This window comes from Heterodontus francisci, chromosome 22 (assembly GCF_036365525.1).
Source record: "Heterodontus francisci isolate sHetFra1 chromosome 22, sHetFra1.hap1, whole genome shotgun sequence".
NCBI lineage: Eukaryota > Metazoa > Chordata > Chondrichthyes > Heterodontiformes > Heterodontidae > Heterodontus > Heterodontus francisci.
In genome coordinates, this window is record NC_090392.1 from 70226559 (window position 1) to 70244952 (window position 18394).

Sequence of the window (18394 nt, forward strand, 5' to 3'; positions counted from 1 at the left end):
CCAGCAGTCCATAATGTAGGGTGAAATTAAGAATTGATGCATAGAAATGCGAAAGGCAGCTTGTGTTCGACTAGTTTAATTGAATTTTTTGAGGAACTCACAGCATATAAATAAAATGAATGTGATAGGTGTTGCATATGTTTTTCAGGGGCGTTTGACAGGGTGCCACAGGGTGTGAATATCAAGGCATATGCTATTAAAAGGAATGTAGCCACATTAATAGTGAGAAGGCTAGGAGATAGAAAGCAGGGAGTAGAAATAAATGGGCGTTTTTCAGATTGTGCAATGTGGGTACTGGTCCCTGTACCTAGGAATCTGTGCCCAAGACCTCTTCTGTTTCCAATTTACATAAATAGTTTGGAAATAGGCACAAGGTTAATGACCATCCTTTGCTGATGATATCGAATTAGAGAGAATGGCCAACAGTGCAGGAAACTGCAGGAGAGCATGGACAACTTAGCAATGAAAGCAGATAGGTGGCATACAATTCAATACAGATAATGTGCAATACTACGTCTTGGGAAAAGCACAGTGAAAGGAATTATATTCTAAACAAAAATGCAGGAACGAGGAGATTGAGAGGTATAGATCTATAAAGGTAGGAAAGGCCAGCTAAAAAGCAAAGGGGTTCTGGATTTTATACATAGAGGTATTGAATAGAGAAGCAAGGAAGTAATGTTGAATTTGTACAACAGAATAGTTGGACCACAGTTGGGAATATTGTGTGCAGTCTGGGCACATTATTATAAGAAAATAATTTGAGACATGGAAACAGTGCAGCAAAGATTCACAAGAATGAGACCAAGAATGAGAGGTTATAGTTGTGAAGAAAGGCTTGAGAAATTGGCACTGATTTTCAACATTTCAGTCCATTGGGAAGTGGGTGGTTTTGGGCCAGAAAATGGCAGATGTACCACTTACTGCCTCATTTCCATTCCCCACAAAGCCGCTTCTTATGGAAATGGGCTGCTAGAGTGCCCTGTTTCAAGCAGGAGGCAACTTTAATCTGTAAACCGGGATTCTATGCCAGTTCTTGGACCTCAACTCAATTTTGAGGTACCAACAGTCGGAGCATGCATCATATTACACTCCACCTACTGGCACTAGATGGGAAGCAGGCCTCAAAGGGACTGCTACCCCAGTCCACAAAACAACCTAAGGTAAGTCCTTTAAAAAAATTTTGTGTGATTGCTCCTCCTGGCTCTACAGAAATATACTGGCCCATCAGTTCACTCCTCCCCCCTGACCCCACAATTGCCTCCCTCCCCTTTAGCAGGCATCTTCCAGATCACTCTGTGGAGGAGCGACCAGCTCCTACCCTGCTACCTACCTCCACCCCCACTCCCTCAACCAGCAAGCTGCCTTTCAACTGGATATTAAACAACTACTCAGTCTTTCCCCCAACCAACGCCTACTCCTCCCCCCTTAAAATATATGCTCAGATGGGTAGAGCTATAAAAAGTGTGCTTGTGCTTTTATTTTGGTTCATTCATTGTTGTTGACCAAATGAGTATAATGCAGCGCAACTACTTAAAAATGCAGATCAATAATGCTTCAACTGAAGCAATTAACTTGCTTGTCTTTCCACAAGGGGTAACTACCACGAAAATGATCATGACAATGGAGTTTCACTGATCACCATAAAAGATTACAATCACTTATGGGCTGGATTTTAAGAGCCCTCCACCGCTTCTGGCGGTGGGCAAATAAAATGCAGGCCACATGGCACCACCGAGCTGCCACAATCTACTACACGGCAGCTCATTTAAATACCCAAGTCGGCACACTGCCGCACCCCCCCCACCCCAATCTCATGGAGGGTCGGGCTCTCCGACGCCGACAATGACAATGTGCGCAGGTGCTGCTGTTATTTTTAAAGGGCAGCCAGCCCTGCTGGTGAATTTAAATGTTTAAAGTCATACCCCCTCCCCCACTGTTGCAATAAAAATTCTATCGCCCCTTTCCTACCCCCAATACCAATAACATTAAATATTTGCCCTTTCCCTTCCAAAAACGCTTACCTTTGAAATATGACCTCCCCCCACTCCCCCCAAACTGTACAAAGTTTAAGGTTCAACCTTTCCCAACATCCCCTACATTTATGACGATTATTTGACCCCGTCCCTCCCCACTCGCACTAAAAATCTTATCCACCCTCCCCCACCCCACCAGTGTCACGCCTACTTTCCCCAAATGGGGAAGTGAAAGCGCGGGAGTGCTGGCTGCTGCACTGAAGATTGCGGCACGTCCATACGATCCCAGGTAAGTTTAGTTAAGCGTATTCATGGTGCTCATTTCACTATGCAAAGCCGGGTCCCATCGCCCAGCGATGGGGGGCACCCCCCCCCACCAACACCACCCACCACCCCCCCACCCCCAACCACGGAGCCTGACGGCAGGAGTCCGGTACAATCCAGCCCACAGAGTTTGTTTAACCAAACCTACCCAGCTGTTTCTGCATCCTGTGCAATTTTACTTTTCATTGAAGTCAGTGGAAATTAAAATCAGAGGGGGCGTAAAATGTGCGGCTGATCAGATCCAATCCCATCAGCTTCCGACAAGTTAGGCCAAAATTACCCCCATGGTATGAGACAGGCTGTGTTGTTTTGAAAAACAAATTCTTTTCCAATATAGTCAGACATTCACCACAAGCAATGTTCACCATAGACAAACCTGGAAACCTTGGCTCACCAGGAATTCACATTGCTTAGGTGAAAATATAAAACACTTTCTTTCATTTTTAATTTTACTTTACTTAAAATTTATAGCACAGATGTAATTGATGATGTGTAGATAACACATCACATCACTGACTATATTATCACAACTACTTTGTTTTCAACCCTAGTGATATATATTGCCCTTTAATCTAGAGTTTCTCTCATGTGCGAACATTGACTTGAAGTATTTCACAAATATTATCAATATTTCAAAATACCCAGACATTTCATGTTTTTTTTAAATTTTTGGTTGGGTTATCATAGTGAAGCATCTTTCATTTCATTGGCTTAAAAATATTCTAAACCAATGCCCAAAACCAAATCATTTATTAAATAGATTTCCATATTGCATTCCATTTATGGATAGAATAGTAATGCAGAGCATGACAGTTTGTTTTCTGCTGCAGGACTCCCACAGTCAGCAGCAGATGTCTTACTGTTATATTGTTCGATTACTATGGAACTAGTTCCTTTTCCCACAGTGTCACGATGAATTTTATAGGTGGACCTTGTACCCCCGAATCGGGCAGCTATTCCTTCTATACAGTCTTCCCACATAGAGTTGCTTGACCTGAGGGTTAACAATTACTCTTACCCGTAGTATATTTCATGAAATGTAATCTCACTGTCAAGCTCACTTCAGAACAGTGGATGTCGAACTCAGACAAAACACAACAATGAATGTATTTATTTACAATGAAAGACAAAAAAATGACCAAACACTTAATAGCACAATGTACTGTAGCAAGGAAAGTTCATAATGGGATAATTAGTCTTTGAAAACAATGTCTTTGATATAAAGAGTGGGTAAACCTTTCTAAGACCCCACCTCACAGTTGGAGCCTTTTGCACGGAGGGTATTTATCAGAGAATTGGGTGTGCACTGGCTGTAATTTTCTGTCATTGGATCTCGGAAAAGTCCTTAGCTCTCAAAGACAAAGTCCTGGTGACTAATGAGATGAGTTCAATCAATTTAGGTTTTTCATTCTTCCTTTCATATTGTGACTCACAAGTTCTGAAGAGATTGGAGATGGCCCACCCGAATTAGACCAATGATGAAATGTACAGAAATCATAGATAGTTTCCTCAACGGACAAAGAACAATGGCCCAGATCTTGCGAGAGCAGGGCATCTTGCGTGTACAATATTAGTTAAACTGTTTTCTGCACCCTTCGGCTCAATTTTTTATGCAACGATTTGCCAGTTGTGCGAGTTGATAACGGCATGTTGAGAACAACAAAGCATTTGGAGCCTTAGTGAACAGCAGAACCAACAGTGTATCTCTTTAACCAATGAGACTTAAGGATTGAGAAAGCAACAGAGATAATACAGGGAAGGAGGGTGTATTAGAGTCAAATCAGGCAAAGAAAGAGAAGCAAGTTTAAATTGGTATTGCATGAACAATTGTCACATCATCAAAAATGTGCTTACGCTGTTAAGTTCCAGCCCTAACTTTTTACGTTTTTTTTTCACTCTTTCATGGGATGTGGGCGGCGCTGGCAAGGCCAGCATTTGTTGCCCATCCCTAATTGCCCTTGAACTGAATGGCTTGCTAGGCCATTTGAGAGGGCAGTTAAGAGTCAACTACATTGCTGTGAGTCTGGAGTTACATGTAGCCCAGACTATGTAAGGACAGCAGATTTCCTTCCCTAAAGGACATTAGTGAACCAGATGGGTTTTTACAACAATCGATGATAGTTTCATGGCACCATTACTGAGACTAGCTTTCAATTCCAGATTTTATTGATTAATTGAATTTAAATTCCACCAGCTGCCATAGTGGGATTTGAACCCACGTCCCTGGTGAGTTTAATGGACAATTAATATGCAAATGCAGCAAATTCTTGAAAATAACAGGGAGGCTAAGGGCAAGAATCCATTTGTGCGAAGCAAATGGCAAAGTAGCGGAAATCGACCAGAGTGTTCTGGAGGTTCAAAGCTCAGGCTGTATCCCTTAATCCCCTGAATTTGTTGATCAATTTGTGCAATACTAACAGTGTGTGTCATTAACACGTCGTCATTTTTACGGCAAGCTTCAACACAATATTTAATTCAAATATAATTGCTACATAGTCAGTATATCCATGTACAGCTGGACACTGAATACAATTCACACTTTCCTATCAAGAACATTTTTTTCCCCATAAATATACTTTATTCATAAAAATCTGTAAAAAATACATTACAAAACAATTCAAAACAGCACCGAGTTGCCATTCCAAAAAGTGCAAAGGAAATCAGTTTTCTTCAATACAGGAGTGAGTTATCTCACAACCCTTCCATTCCATTTTATAAGCCATGTGCATTTTACAGCAAACCCATATTTGGTGTATACAGCCCGAGGGGTTTCCCAAGTGTCCAGCCCCTCAGTTCACTATGGCGGGAGGACCTTACATAGTGGTCTTTCCTCATTGAATCTTTGCAGCGGCTGCCCCAAGCTTTAGTGTGTCCCTCAGCATGTAGTCCTGGACCTTGGAATGTGCCAGTCTGCAACACTCGGTCATGGACAACTCTTTGAGCTGGAAGACCAGCAAATTTCGGGCAGACCAAAGAGCATCTTTCACCGAATTGATAGTCCTGCAGCAGCAGTTGATGTTTATCTTGGTGTGCGTCCCGGGGAACAGCCCATAGAGCAGAGACTCCTGTGTTACAGAGCTGCTTGGGATGAACTGCGACAAAAACCACTGCATCACTTTCTCCCACACCTGCTTTGCAAAGGCACATTCCAGAAGGAGGTGGGCAACTGTTTCTTCCCCACCACAGCCACCTCGAGGGCATTGTGCGGAGGGAGTGAGACTCTGGGCATGCAGTAAGGATCTGACGGGGAGGGCCCTTCCCACCACCAGCCAAGCTACGTCTCTGTGCTTGTTTGAAAGATCTGGTGATGATGCATTCTGCCAAATGACCTTGGCAGTCTGCTCAGGGAACCATCCAACAGGATCCACCATCTCCTTTTCCCGTAGGGCCTTGAGGACATTCCATGCAGACCACTGCCTGATGGATTGATGGTCAAAGGTGTTTTTCCGCAGAAACTTCCCCACGAAGGATAGGTGGTACGGCTCGGTCCAACTGGATGGAGCATTCCGCGGCAATGTGACCAGACCCATCCTTCGCAATACCGGGGACAGATAGAACCTCAGCACGTAGTGACACTTGGTGTTTGCGTACTGGGGATCTATGCACAGCTTGATGCAGCCGCACACGAAGGTGGTCATCAGGATGAGGGCAATGTTGGGTACATTTTTCCCGCCCTTATCCAGAGGTTTGAACATCATGTCCCTCTGGACCTGGTCCATTTTGTATCTCCAGATAAAGTGGAAAATGGCTCGGGTGACCGCCACGGCGCAGGAGTGGGGTATAGGCCAGATCTGTGTCACATACAGCAACAACACGAGCGCCTCGCACCTGATGACCAGTTTCTTACCCACAATGGAGAGAGAACGCTGCTCCCACATGCTCAGTTTATGGTGTACTCTGGCTTCTCGCTCCTTCCAGGTTTTGGAGCATGCCCCGGACCTTCTGAACCATATCCCCAGCACCTTCAGGTAGTCTGACTTGACGGTGAAGGAGACAAAGGATCGGTCAGCCCAGTTCCTAAAGAACATGGCCTCGCTCTTGCGGTGGTTAACTTTGGGTCCCGAGGCCAGTTCGAACTGGTCACAGATGCTCAACAGTCTACAAACGGACAGCAGATCTGAGCAGAAGACAGCAACGTCATCCTTGTACAGGGAGGTTTTAACCTGATTGGTCCGCTGCCTGGCATTGTCACCCCTCTTATGCCCGCATCCTTCCTAATGGACTCAGTAAAAGGTTCGAGACAGCAACCAAACAAGACAGGGGAGAGAGGACAGCCCTGTCTGACTCCAGATTGGATCAGGAAAATTTCTGACTTCCACCCATTGATTGAGACTGCGCTACTGATGTTTGTGTGGAGCGGTTTAATCCAATTGCAGATTCCCTCCCCAAACCCCATTTTGGAGAGCACGTCCATCATGTAGGTGTGTGATCTCCTGTAAAAAGCCTTCTCCTGGTCCAGACTGATGAGGCAGGTGTCCACCCTCCTGTTCCGTACATAGGTGATCGTATCCCTGAGTAGTGCGAGACTATCAGATATCTTCCTGCCGGGTGCAGTGCAGGTCTGGTCAGGGTGAATCACCAACTCCAGAGCAGACTTGACTCGACTGGCTATGACTTTGGACAGAATCTTGTAGTCAACATTAAGCAGTGAGATAGGTTGTCAGTTCCTGATTTCTGCCCTCTCCCCCTTCCGCTTGTGATGAGGGTGATGATGCCTTTCCTCATGGATTCTGACATGCTGCCGGCCAGGAGCATACTCTCGTATACTTCCAGCAGGTCCGTGCCGACCCAGTCCCACAGAGCCGAATACAACTCAACCGGTAAGCCATCGCTTCCAGGAGTTTTACTCGTCTCAAAGGACCTGATGGCGTTTGTCAGCTAATCCAGAGTTAGCGGTTTGTCCAGTCTCTCCCTCATGCTGTCATCTAAGACCTCTGTGATAGATGACAGAAGGACTGGGCGGCTGTGCTGTCCATGGGCTTCACGTCATACAGCCCAGCATAAAAGGATTTGCTGATCCTTAGTATGTCGGATTGCGAAGACGTTACCGAGCCATCTTCTTCCTTCAGGCTGCTGATCACAGAGCTCTCTCTGTGTTTACCTTTTGGAAGAAGAAACCCGAGCACATCTCATCCTGTTCAGCGGAGCGGTCTCTGGACCGGAAGATGATCTTGGAGACCTCTGTGGCAAAGAGTGAGGCCTGCTGGCTCTTCACCTCTTGGAGATCCTCCTTGACCTTGACCCCAATCGACTGCAGCCGAAGCAGATTTTGCATACTTTTTTGGAGTCGGGACATTTCTCTCTGTCTCTCTCTCAGCCTCTGAACACCTTTGAAGATAAAGAACCTCTTGATGTTCTCCTTGATCGCCTCCCATCAGTGCACCTGAGACTCAAAGATGGTTTCACGGTTCTCCAACTTTTGTAATTCCTTTTGAGTTCCTCAACGTTCTCTGGGGTGAACAGTGTAGCATTGAGCTTCCATGTCCCCCTGGTCATCCTGTAAGTGACAGTCGGCCTGTAGGAGGCAGTGGGCAGAGAAGAACACCAGCTTGACGTCGGTGGATCTGACCGTGACAGCACGGGACACAAACAGGAAGTCAATCCTGGAACGGGCAGACCCGTCCGATCCTGACCAGGTGTATCTACGCTGCGCTCTGTCTGCAGGGTTGCTGAAGACGTCATGCAGCTTTTACTGTTTCCATTAGGAATCTGGACGTAGCGTCCAGTTTGCTGTCGTCACTGCTGGATCGTCAAGCTGCATCGATGATGCAGTTGAAGTCACCGTCGAGAATAACCGGCCTGGATGTCACCAGCAGCAGTGGGAGCTGCTGGAGGACGGTCAGCTGCTCGCTGCATTTAACCGGGGCGTACACTTGATCAACCGGAGCGGAGCATTGTTGTACATTACATCTGCTACAAGGAAGCGACCGCCTACCACCTCCTTAACTTCCGAGACAATGAGGTTGCCTGCCCACAACAGAACACCCAGGCCGGAGGAACGGGAATCATTTCCCCCTGACCAGATTGATGTCCCGTGTGACTGCCATCGGGACCATTGCCTGTAGGTGCTGAGGTGTGGTATTCCACACTCCTGCAGAAACAACAGGTTGGCTTTGACCTTGGCAAGGTAGTCCAAGGTTGAAACATATTGTGTAGTGGATTTAATGCTACGCACGTTAATCGAAGCAATCTTTATACCCATTTTAAAGTTGGGTGTTGCTTCCCACACCAGTTGTCCTTGCTAGTCCCAGTCCTTGGGTATGTTCCTGCATACCCATAGTGTACGCAAGGTGCTTCCCAATTGTTGGGCTCAGAAACCACTCCTGGTTACTCATGGGGGGTTTGTTCCGCTGGGGTGACATCAGGGGGGTCTTGTAGGCAGCAAGGCTTGGGCTGTCCTTTGCTGTTGATGTCGTTCCCCTCTGTTCCTGCTCGAAGACATCACTGCTCCTGGCTTCCCAGAGCTGGAGTGTGCTCGATGCTTCTTTGCTCTCGGTGTCTCAGAACTGGGGTGCGCTGGGCATGTCGCTGGGTTCGGTGCTTTGGGTTTGGGGCATGCTGGGCCCATCACAGCTTCCAGTGACCCAGAGCTGGGGGGGGGGGGGGGGGGGGCGGGGGGAAGGGCTTTATCTTCCAGCTCCTTTGAGTTCTGCCACTTCTTTTGCAGGTGCCGTCATTCCGGCCCTTCCTCGTCCAATAAGGAGGAGCTGCTGTAGTCTGTCTCAGATGGTGGCCTCCTCTTGCCACTGGTTTGAGTGGTGGCCTATTCCTTTTTTGGAGCTTTTTTTCTTTGTGGTTTTCCTTTGTACCACCTGCCACTTTCCTATCAAGAACATTCATTTTGTTCTATGAATATTCACCTACTTCACAACTTTCCAGACATTTGCAGTAGACTTGGTCAGTTCACTGGAAACACTTTTAACTTGCACTGATGCAACCATTAGAAATTTAAATTAGAGAACCAATTCAACCCAAGATCTCTTCATAACCACCCAGTGACAGCACTCCAATTGGAAATAAAACAAACAATAGCCACATATTTCTAGCACATCCTAAGAAGCCATGGTGACGATGTAGCTAATTTGGTTACTGAGGTAAAGGTTAAGCCTCTTCTGGAACCTGAAGTTCACACAATGGAGAAGATATATTTAAAACCTTGACATCCGAGACCAAATTAATATCTTGTTCTCTCTAGGCCTGTAAACATCAGTGTGACAGGATAGTGATAGTATAAAAGGCTCTTCCCAAAGTCTGTATCAAGATGGACTTCAGAACATAGTCAATCAAATTGTCCCATATTGAACCAGATTTGCTTACAAACGTGATTTAGTTGCAATATGCATGAAAACATTAGAGAGAAATGGAACACCAACTCCTGCTGAACAAGCAGATTGTCGGTAATTTGACAGGCCTGTATACGTGTGCCAGATGTTTCTACACATGTGTCAACATTTTCTTAAAGGAGCAGTCACATATAAATTTGAGCAGCCAGAAATCGTAATCTAGAAAATGAATACAGGTATTGGAATCCATTCTTCACTTAATTTTGTTCAGTTGGTTTACTTTGAATTTTTAAATACCTTTTAAGTTTTAATTAAGATACAGTAAAAGGAGTAAGGTTACAAAGAGAGAAATTATCTCCTATCACATTTTTACCATAAGAGACAGGTCAGTTTGTCGAAATTTGCACTCCACCTTAATGATCATTTGATCTACAATTCTATCAGCCTAATACAAACTTCTAGGTATTGAAATAACACTGCAGGCAATGCCACTTAAACATGTTCCACATTTGTGTGAGCAACCGATTTCTGTTATTTTAATGAGCAGGTTAACCTAATTAGAATTAGAATTAGAACATTACAGCGCAGTCCAGGCCCTTCGGCCCTCGATGTTGCGCCGACCTGTGAAACCATCTGACCTACACTATTCCATTTTCATCCATATGTCTATCCAATGACCACTTAAATGTCCTTAAAGTTGGCGAGTCTACTACTGTTGCAGGCAGGGCGTTCCACGCCCCTACTACTCTCTGAGTAAAGAAACTACCTACTTATTTTAAATCTCCACTGAAGTAGTGGAGAAAAAAATTTGAAACGAACATGTTAATCATTTGTACAATATTATCGCACAGCATAATTTCGAAGCCATTACAAAGCTGTTGACAAATTTTTAAATTTCATAGTGCGAGATAGGAATAAAATAGAAGAGATTTAGCATTCATGTCACATAAGTGCCAGATACTGGACATTTCCAACAGGTAAAGGCCTAACTGCACCCTCCTAACCTTCAAAGCCACTATCATTGCCAAGCCTTCCACCATTAACATACTACAGAGTAACTAATGATCAGAAGATTAACTGAACCAGCCAATGCTACTTGAATATGCACTAGAAGTGCTGTAACCTACAAGGATCAAGACCCAGAGCTGGAAAGTGGATTAGGGGTTGGATATCTCTTCTGGGTGGCACAGATACGATGGACTGAATGGCCTCCTTCTGTGCCATAGGTTTCTAGGGTTCTATATTCTATCAAAAACATAGCTCAAAGGGCAGGGCAGAGGCTGGGACTCCTGATCCCTCAAAGGCTCAAACCATTGCTGTGGTTGGGTGCAGCTGCAACAATAAGCAAGAAGCTTGACACCACGCAGGCCAAAACAGTTTGCTTGATAAGTGCCACTTCTGCTGAGCTCAATATCCATTCCCTCCACCACCAGCACACCGTGGCAGAAGTGTACACTAGCTACAGGATTCACTGTAGCAACTCACCAAGTTAATTCAACAATATCTACCAACCCTATAACCTCCATCACAAAGAAGAACAAGAGTGGTAAGATCATGGAAATACCATCCCCTCTAAGTTACACTGACTTGGACATACTATTCCTTCACACTGATGAGTAAAAAGCCAAAAATTCATACCTAACACCATTATGGGAGTGCCATCAGCACAAGAGTTGTGGATAGGATGCTTTCTCTGGCTAGTGAGTATAGAACAAGGGGACACAGTCTCAGAATAAAGGGCAGGCCACTTAAGACTGAGATGAGGAGGAATTTCTTTACTCAGAGGGTGGTGAATCTGTGCAATTCTCTACCCCAGAGGGCTGTGGAAGCTCAATCATTGAGCATGTTCAAGACAGAAATCGCTATATTTCTGAATACTAATGACATCAAGGGATATGGGGATAGTGGGGAAAAATGACGTAGAGGTAGATGATCAGCCATAATCTGTTTAAATGGAGGAGCAGGCTCGACAGGCCGAATGGCCTACTCCTGCTCCTATTTCCTATGATCCTAAGAATTGGGGCAGCTGAGGAAGAAGGCCAATCACCAAATTCTCAGTCAATTAGGTTGGGACAATATATGCTGTTTTCTAGAATTTGCACACAGCTCAAGGATAAACGTTATTAAAATGAACGTGTAACCTGGTCATGCCAACTGCCAGTTCTCAGATCATAAAGGACTTGATGGCCTTTGCTAATTTCTTACTCTTTTACAATAAAGTATTGGAAATTAAAAGGAATTGTCTACATGTATTTATTTACGGCAAATATAGTATATTGTAAATAGTATCTCGTCATAAGCATAGTTTTTCGCATTCTGCCACAAATTGACATTACTAACATGCCAGCAAGTAATGACATATATGAAGGAGTTTTTATTTGTTTGTGAGGGCAGGAAAGGAGGCAGGAGGTCAATTAAGGAGGTAAGGAGACGCCTCCTTCTGCTAACGGGCCACACTGGTCCATGATAGGGTGGCGGGGGTTGGGGGGGGGGTTGCTGTTGGTTCAGGAAGACACTGCATTCTATTGCCAACGAAGGAAGGGTCATTAGAGGAAATGGGATCAAGCTTCTCCAAGCTTGCTCCAACCAGTGATTAGGAGCAGCATCTGCCAGAGCAGAGGCAGACGCCTGGGCAATGGGGTCGAAGGTATGAGGAAGGAGGGAAAGGAAGGTGCCAACTTACAGAATCTTCACCAGCACACTCTATTGCTCTGCCAACCCTCGCTTCCCACTCTCCTGCAATTCGCCAGTACAAAATGGAAACAAAAAAAACACTAACCTGAAGTCGGGGACGGCGGCAGCGGACCTGGAAGGAGTCGGGAGTGGAATCAGACCTATAAAAGAGCAGGGCTCGAGGGCCTTCACTAACCTGAAGTTGGGGACGGTGTTGGCGGACTCTCTGACTGTCTCTACGCACGCTCTGTTTGGATTTAGTGTAAAAAAAATGAACAGTGACATCACTGTAATTCTGTGCACTGATTGGTCGGTGGGCGGCAGCTGTTACAACTGTGATTGATTAGGGTTAAAAAACGCCCTAGGATAGCTACCTGTAAATTTTTAGTATTTACTGGCTATACTAGTGCTGTTTTCATGGAGTGAGGCTGTAAGTTAAGTGTGGGTATTTTTGTTGGCTGGGAGCAGTGGAAGGTGCTCTTTGGTCTTTTTCTTTCTCAGCCTCAAAGGTACAGGGGATGAAAGTTGATTGTAAATAGCTGGTAAGTTATTACACTAGAAAGTTTTTATTTCATTGTAAAAGTAAGTAATGGCGGGGTAGCTTGGCCAAGCGGAATGTAGCTCCTGTGCAATGTGGGAAGTCGTGGACGTGCCATGTGACCTTGGCAAACATATCTGCAGAAAGTGAATCCAGTTGCAGAAGTTTGAGCTTCAGGTTTCGGAGCTCGAGCGGCGGCTGGAGTCACTGTGGCGCATCCGCAAGGTGGAGGACTATGTGGATGGCACGTTTCAGGATGTAGTCAAGCCAGTGCCGAGGCAAGCACAGTTGGGGGTTGACGGAGTGGCTGCCGGACAGATAAAGAAGTCAGGGCAGGTAGTGCAGGAGTCCCCAGAGGACATCCCACTTTCTAACCAGTATTCAGTTCTGAGTACCGATGAGAGAGAGGGTTCCTCTGGAGAATGCACCGAGAGTCATGACCGGAATGTCATGGCTGACTCGGCTGTGCTGGAATGGAGAAAAAGGGACAAGAGGGCAATAGTGGTAGGGGATTCTATGGTTAGAGGAACAGATAGGCGTTTCTGTGGCCGCAGATGTGATTCCAGGATGGTATGTTGCCTCCCTGGTGCAAGGGTCTTGGATATCACTGAGTGGCGACAAAGTATTCTGGAGGGTGAGGGTGCACAGCCGGAGGTCATGGTCCACGTTGGTACCAATGACATAGGTAGAAAGAGGGATGAGGTCCTGCAAAAAGAATTTACGGAGCTAGGCAGCAGATTAAAAAGTAGGGCTTCAAAGGTTGTAATCTCTGGGTTTTTTCCGGTGCCACGGGCTAGTGGGTATATGAATAGGAGGTTAGAGCAGATGAATGCATGGAGTCTTACTAGTAAGGCAGATGAATTGAGGGCATTGATTAACACATGGGAATATGATATTATTGCTATCACTGAGACATGGTTGAGGGAAGGGCAGGACTGGCAGCTTAATATCCCAGGGTACAGAATCTTCAGACGTGATGGGGGGGTTGGGGGGGGGGGGGTAAAAGAGGAAGTGGCATTGCACTGTTGATTAAGGAGTCAATTACTGCAGTAAGGAGGGATGATATCCTTGAAGGTTCCTCTAATGAGGCCATATGGGTAGAACTTAAAAACAAAAAGGGGGCAATCACTTGGCTGAGTGTACTACAGACCTCCAAACAGTCAGGCAGTAGTAGAGGAGCAGATATGTAGGCAAATCTCAGAGAGGTGCAAAAATAATAGGGTAATATTAGTAGGGGATTTCAATTTCCCCTATATTATTTATTTATTTATAGATACAGCACTGAAACAGGCCCTTCGGCCCACCGAGTCTGCGCCAACCAACAACCACCCATTTATACTAATCCTACAGTACACTAGGGGCAATTTACAATGGCCAATTTACCTAGCAACCTGCAAGTCTTTGGCTGTGGGAGGAAACTGGAGCACCCGGCGGAAACTCAGGCGGTCACAGGGAGAACTTGCAAACTCCGCACAGGCAGTCCCCAGAACCAAACCCAGGTCGCTGGAGCGGTGAGGCTGCAGTGCTAACCACTGCACCACTGTGCCGCCCAAATGGGAATAGTATCAGTGCAAAAAGCTTAAAGGGGGCGGAATACTTGAAGTGCATTCAGGAGAGCTTTTTGAGCCAGCACGTGCCAGACCTGCTGAGTGAATCCAGCATTTCTTGTTTTTGTTTGACGTAGAGAGTCCTACAAGAGGAGGGGCGGTACTGGACTTAATCCTAGGGAATGAAGCCGGACAAATGATAGAAGTGGCAGGGGGGGAGCATTTCGTGGATAGTGACCATAACTCTAAGATTTAAGGTTGTTATGGAAAAGGACATAGAGGGACCAGAAATAAGAGTACTGAATTGGGGGAAGGCAGATTTCAATATGATAAAACAGGATCTGGCCAGAGTGAACTGGGAGCAGCTTCTTACAGGAAAGTCTGCATCAGACCAGTGGGAGTCATTTAGAAGGGAAATTGTGAGAGTTCAGGTGCAGCATGTTCCTGTAAAAGTGAAGAGTAGGACCAACAGGCCAAGGGAACCTGGATGTCAAGGGATATAGAGGATTGGATAAGGAAAAAAAGGAGGCGTATGGCAGATTCAGAACGCTGAAAACAGCAGAGGCCCTAGAGGAGTATAGCAAGTGTAGGGGAGTACTTAAAAAAGTAGTTAGGAGAGCGAAGAGGGGGCATGAAAAATCACTGGCAAACAAGATAAAGGAAAATCCTAAGGCGTTTTATAAGTGTTAGGGACAAGAGGATAACCAGGGAAAAAGTGGGGCCCATTAGGGATCAAAGAGGCAATCTGTGTGTGGAACCGGAGGACATAGGGGAGGATTTGAACAATTACTTTTCATCTGTGTTCACTATGGAGAGGGACAATGTAGGTGTTGTGATCAGGGAGAGGGATTGTGATATGCTTGATCAAATTAGCATTGTAAAGGAGGAAGTATTGGCTGTATTAGCGAGCTCAAAGGTGGATAAATCCCCAGGTCCAGATGAGATGTATCCCAGGCTGCTATGTGAGGAAAGGGAGGAGATAGCGGAGGCTCTGACACAAATTTTCAGATCCTCTCTGGCCACACGAGAGGTACCAGAGGACTGGAGGACAGCGAATGTGGTACCATTATTCAAGAAGGGTAGCAGGGATAAACCAGGTAATTACAGGCCAGTGAGTCTAACATCAGTGGTCGGGAAAATATTGGAAAAAATTCTGAGAGACAGGATTAATCTCCACTTGGCGAGGCAGGGATTAATCAGGCATAGTCAGCATGGCTTTGTCAGGGGGAGATCATGTCTAATATAATTGAATTTTGCGAGGCAATAACTAGATGTGTAGATGAGGGTAAAGCAGTTGATGTAGTCTACATGGACTTCAATAAGGCTGTTGATAAGGTCCCGCATGGGAGATTGGTTGAGAAAGTAAAAGCCCATGGGATCCAGGGTAATTTGGCAAATTGGATTCAAAATTGGCTTAGTGGAAGGAGGCAGAGGGTGATGGTAAAGGGTTGTTTTTGTGAATGGAGGCCTGTGACCAGTGGGGTACCGCAGGGATCGGTGCTGGGACTGTTACTGTTTGTAGTGTAAATTAATGATTTAGACGTGAATATAGGAGGTATTATAAGTAAGTTCGCAGATGACACGAAAATTGGTGGTGTCGTAAATAGTGAGGAGGAAAGCCTTAGACTACAGGACGATATAGATGGGCTGGTAAGATGGGCAGAGCAGTGGCAAATGGAGTTTAATCCTGAGAAGTGTGAGGTGATGCACTTTGGGAGGTCAAACAAGGCAATGGAATATACAATGGATGGTAGGACCCTATGGAGCACAGAGGGTTGGAGGGACCTTGAGGTGCTTGTCCATCGATCACTGAAGGCAACAGCATAGGTAGATAAGGTGATTAGGAAGGCATGTGGGATACTTGCCTTTATTAGCTGAGGCAAAGAATATAAGAGCCGGGAGGTTATGATGGAGCTGTATAAACGCTGGTTAGGCTACAGCTGGAGTACTGCGTACAGTTCTGGTCACCACACTATAGGAAGGATGTAATTGCAATGGAGAGGGTGCAGAGGAAATTCACCAGGATGTTGCCCGGGCTGGAGCATTTCAGTTATGAAGATAGACTGGGGTTGTTTTCCTTGGAGCGGAGAAGGCTGAGGGGAGACCTGACTGAGGTATACATAATTATGAGGGGCACTGATAGGATAGATAGGAAGAAACTTTTTCCCTTTGCGGAGAGGTCAATAAATAGGGGACATAGATTTAAGGTAAGGGGCAGAAGGTTTAGAGGGGAGTTGAGGAGAAATTTTTTCATCCAGAGGGTGGTTGGAATCTGGAACACACTGCCTGAAGAGGTGGTAGAGGCAGGAACACTCAGGACATTCAAGAAGTATTTAGATGAACACTTGAAACGCCATAACATACAAGGCTATGGGCCAAGTGCGGGGAAATGGGATTAGTTAGGACGGGTGCTTGATGGTCGGCGCAGGTACATTGGGCCAAAGGGTCTGTAAAACTCTATGACTCTATGACTCTAAAAGTCAGCCTTAGTGCAACAACTTTCCCAGTGCTTTATCACTTAACATTTCACCATTATTTACATCAGAAATAGAAAGTGACACAACCGATGTGGTGGCTTCCGCTGACGGCCACTCTTACGAGTACTTCCACTCCTGTGGCTGAGGAGGAGATGGAGGCAGGCTGCTCGCCAGTGCCTGTCTGGGACTGAGATGCTCGTGACAGTGGCCTCGGCATGGAGGTAACAGGGGCCAAATGCTGCTGCACTGGCAGTACTGCAGGGGCGGCATCTGTCACAGCGCATGACTCCACAGAGGGGCCATGAGGGCAGATGATAATGAAGAGCCCCTTCTGGGGTGGCCCCCTCATTACCATCTGTCACCTCCTCAGCCCTTTCATGGCACCCCGGTTCGCTGGAGGGGACACCAGCTGAGGCATAGCTGGCATCCACTCTATGTCTCTTTCTGCCATTTGTGCCACTAAGTCTGCCATGTGCATGGCAGTGCACTATTCCTGCATCCACTCTGAGTGATGCCACATATGGCTCTCTGTGAACTTGGCCACTCTCTCAATGGAGGAGCTCACATGTTCAAAGCACTTGAGACTTTGTGGAGTACGCGAGATGAATAGACTCCTCCATTCTCATCCCATGACTCGGACACGTGGGCACACGTCTCACGCTGGTTCTCCTGGCAGAGCCGCCTGTTTCATGACTCCCGAGGCACTGCATCTGTATCCTGCTGAACAGGGCTGTGCCTGTTCTCCATCCTCTGAGGGATTTGGCCACAGCCGACTCTACCTCCCCTGAATCATCCAGCTCTGATGTGGTGTGCACTTTACCCTGTGCCATCCTGTACAATAACGCGCAAGGACCCACCAACATGTGAGTATCTGTTCTGGTGGAGGGTGCACTAGTTAGATGTGACGGTGCAGGCTCCAAAGTGTCTTCCTCCTCTGATTCCTCCAGAACTTGTTGTTGTGTGGACTCCTATCCCTCTGCAGCTGGCCCTGTGGGAGATACAGGAGAAAATGGTGAAGGGAGATCAGAACAGTCAACAGATGCCTCTGCTGCTTGAAATAATGAGATGACCACTTATGCATTGATAGTTGATTGCACGGAGAGTATTGTCATGCATCCCCTGAACCTGCAAATGTTGAGATGTTTTCACCCTGTCAAGTGCAGATTCCCATTTCTCAATCCCCAGTGACTTGACACTGACCGCATGAAGGGTCAGCTCCTCAAAGTGCAGCAACATCACGACATGGGGCACCCCACCATCCAGGGGTGCCATCTTGTTCTCCCTGGCATTCCACTCCCATGTAGCCTGCAAGGTGAAGAAAAATGCTGTTAGTGCAATGCCTCTCTCCCCCAGCATTGGCAGCTTTTCATTCGCATATGCTGCTGCAGTCTGCACTCCAGCTTCCTGTCCAACATCATTAGGGTTCTGATCTATACTTCTAGATCATCAAGGCTGCTGAGAAAACATCTCTCCCAGGGTCAGGAGAACTCTATGCACCCTCAGGATGCCCCTCTCTTTTATACTGGTGACTGCTGAACAGGAGGCATGACATCTTGTTCTTTATTTTGACTCACCTTTA